Source organism: Etheostoma spectabile, chromosome 12 (assembly GCF_008692095.1).
Source record: "Etheostoma spectabile isolate EspeVRDwgs_2016 chromosome 12, UIUC_Espe_1.0, whole genome shotgun sequence".
NCBI lineage: Eukaryota > Metazoa > Chordata > Actinopteri > Perciformes > Percidae > Etheostoma > Etheostoma spectabile.
In genome coordinates, this window is record NC_045744.1 from 30384780 (window position 1) to 30388770 (window position 3991).

Sequence of the window (3991 nt, forward strand, 5' to 3'; positions counted from 1 at the left end):
TGGGTAGATCTTCACCCCCAGTTTATTATTTTTATGATATTGTGACTGCTATTTTTATCTTGGTTTATGTTTGCTGCCTTCATGTACAGCACTTTGTTCAGCTACTGCTGATGTGAAAGCGCTTTATAAATAAAGTGATGATGATGATGATGATGATGATTAGCCTCCAGAAGTGCTCAGCCTATCTGCCCTGCCCTCAGATTATCCACTTGAAGCCATCAGCTCTATCTCTGCCCTGCCCTACCCCCAGACCATCCACCTAGTCCACCCTGATTTGTTTCACCTATGTCTAATCACCCTGGTCTTCTTGTGTATTTAGTCTTTGTGCTACCTCTTTCTGTTGTTAGTTATTCATCTCTCCCAGTGAGTACTTTTTTTAGTTTTCCCAGTTTTGATTGTTTATATTTTCCTTCTACGTGTTTCCTTACAGCCTTTCTGTTGTAAGTTGTTTTATTATTAAATCCAACGTCATTGGCTGTTTCCTCATCCATTCATTCTGTGTCTAGGTACAAAACTGTTTTTCTGCAATGCTGACACTAAGAAGTATTGTGTGTGTACCAAAGCCTGGTATACTGTATTTTCTTAATCAGTGCCATTGAGCTTCAATGTTGTCCAAAAACTACTAAAATCACTGAGACAAACTGTTGCACTTGGTGACATTTTCTTTCATTAAGGACAGGAAAATCACAAAGTATTTGAGAGACACACTGACCATAGTATATTTTTGTGTTTTCATGGGATTTATTGCCAGTAACAAAAATTTAGAATGTTGTCACACGTAAACTTTCCCATTGTTACTTTCCCAAAATCGTCTTTTGCAGAACCTCATCTCAGTGTGTCCGGGACGTGCCGCAAGGTGGTGCATATGGACAATAGTTACAGTTGTTTGCAATAGCAACATTACAAATAAAAATGGCAGCCGCTCTGACCATCCTGCTATGTTGATTTGAATGGTAATGTCTGTTACTCTGTCATTCTATTCCTATGATTTCTCCTCTTGTGCCTTAACATACAGTTAGGAGTATTTACTTAGGCTTGTTGGGAAAAGAAGCTAGCTTAGTTCTATACTTTATTCCCAGGACTTGAATAATTACGCTCTGGAGAGTAATTGGCAAGGAGTGCGACCTAATGTATCAGATTCTGGACTCTGCTTAATTCAATTCAATTCAATTCAATTTTATTTATAGTATCAATTCATAACAAGAATTATCTCAAGACACTTTACAGATAGACCCACATCCGGAATTTACAAGGACCCAACAGTTCTAGTTTCCTCCAGAGCAAGCAACAGTGCGACAGTGGCGAGGAAAAACTTCTTTTAGGCAGAAACCTCGGTCAGACCCAGGCTCTTGGTAGGCGGTGTCTGAGGGCCGGTTGGGGTTAGAATGAAGAGTGGCAATAACAAAAATAGAAAAAAATTAGTAGTTGTAGCAGTTCTTTGTGGTAGTTCATGGCATAGCAGGACGCTGTGCAGCATTACAAGGCACGCAGGACGTAGCAGGACGTAGCAGGACGTAGCAGGACGTAGCAGGGCACCACAGTTAGCAGTTGAAACATGGCATCACAGAACGTGTAGCGGAACCATGGCAATAGCTGCTACCCTGATTTCGGAGCCTCTCTGATCCAAGGGAACATGCTGGGGAAATCACAGCACTATGAGGACTGTTCCTTTAGATGTATTGATATAAACATTCAAGATGATATTATTGTTAAAAGTATGTTAATATATAATATGTTTTGAGTTATTGATCATTTCTCTTGTTCTGTAGGAGGAGGTTTGGAAAGAAGTGGCAGCATAGTCCGTGTTGAAGCCCACCCAGAGTCCAGATCAAACAAACCTGTGGTGAAACCTCCAAGCACCGATGGAAGTGGCTCTTGGCGATGGAAACCACCAGAACAACGAGCCTCGCTCCGACAGTCAGCTTTCACCCTCAACGACCTGAACAGACACACTGACAGCTGTGATTCGCTGAGGGATGGAGGGTCAGTGGATGGGCGGAGGAGCGTGGCAGGAACCGAAACTGAGAGTGAAGCTGGAGGAGACGGAGGGGGAGGAGGAGACGGAGGGGGCGTGGGAGGAGGTGTATACACAAACCATCCCCATGTTGTACACCCTTTACATCCTTTACATCCCAATAACCCCAACAACTTCCAACACCCCAATTTTAACCCCAACAATCCCAACTGTAATAACATTCACTTTAACTTCAACCCCAACTCTGCCAATTTCAACCACAACTCTGCCAACTTCAACCCCAACTCTGCCAACTTTAACCCCAACTCTACCAACTTCTTGGCAGAGTTGGGGTGAAGTTGGCAGAGTTGGGGAGGAGTTGGTAGAGTGGGGGTAAAGTTGGCAGAGTTGGGGTTGGAAGTTGGCAGAGTGTAGTTGTGGTTGAAATTGGCAGAGTTGGGGTTGAAGTTTAAGTGAATGTTATTACAGTTGGGATTGTTGGGGTTAAAATTGGGTGGTTGGAAGTTGTTGGGGTTAGTGGATGTAAAGGATGTAAAGGGTGTACAACATGGGGATGGTGTGTATAAACCTCCTCCACGCCCCCTCCGTCTCCTCCCCCCTCCGTCTCCTCCAGCTTCACTCTAGTTTCGGTTCCTGCCACGCTCCTCCGCCCATCCACTGACCCTCCATCCCTCAGCGAATCACAGCTGTCAGTGTGTCTGTTCAGGTGTTGAGGGTGAAAGCTGACTGTCGGAGCGAGGCTCGTTGTTCTGGTGGTTTCATCGCACCAGAGCCACTTCCATCGGTGCTTGGAGGTTTCACCACAGGTTTGTTTGATCTGGACTCTGGGTGGGCTTCAACACGGACTATGCTGCACTTCTTTCCAAACTCTCCTACAGAACAAGAGAAATGATCAAAACTCAAACATATTATATATAACATACTTTTAACAATATCATCTTGAATGTTTATATCAATACATCTAAAGGAACAGTCTCATAGTGTGTGATTTCCCCAGCATGTTCCCTTGGATCAGAGAGGCTCCGAAATCAGGGTAGCAGCTATTGCCATGGTTCCGCTACACGTTCTGTGATGCCATGTTAACTGCTACACTGTGGTGCCCTGCTACGTCCTGCTACGTCCTGCTACGTCTGCTACGGCTGCGTGCCTTGTAATGCTGCACAGCGTCCTGCTATGCCATGAACTACCACAAGAACTGCTACAAACTAACTTTTTTCTATTTTTGTTATTGCCACTCTTCATTCTAACCCAAGGCCGTCAGACACCGCCTACCAAGAGCCTGGGTCTGACCGAGGTTTCTGCTAAAAGGAAGTTTTCCTCGCCACTGTCGCACTGTTGCTTGCTCTGGAGGAAAATAGAACTGTTGGGTCTGTAAATCGGAGTGTGGTTTATCTGTAAAGTGTTTGAGATAATTCTTGTTATGAATTGATACTATAAATAAAATTGAATTGAATTGAATTGAATTAAGCAGAGTCCAGAATCTGATACATTAGGTCGCACTCCTTGCCAATTCTCTCCCAGAGCGTAATTATTCAAGTCTGGGATTAAGTATGAACTAAGCTAGCTTCTTTTCCCAAAACGCTACTAGTAAATACTCCTACTGTATGTTAAGGCACGAGGAGAAAATCATAGGAATGAATGACATGAGGTAACAGACATTACCATTCAAATCAACATAGCAGGATGGTCAGAGCGGCCGCCATTTTTAATGTTTGCTAATGGTTCGCGTACTGTGCAATTCTTATCCACTCTTTTTCCGCCTCAACCTATCTCGTCCCCTTTTTCCCTCTCCCTTCCCGCCCCCTTTCCCACCTTGCTGGCCACTGTACCCCTTCCGTGCAAACATTGACGATGACGGCTTGCAAAAGACCGATTTGGGAACAGTAACACAAATGGGACATTTTAGGCTTTATTCGCCGTGACAATTTATTCGAAATTTGTTTTGTTACAATGCGTCTTTAACACTTTCAAATGATTATACACCACTTAAATTTCACCTAATCCACCTGGTCCAGG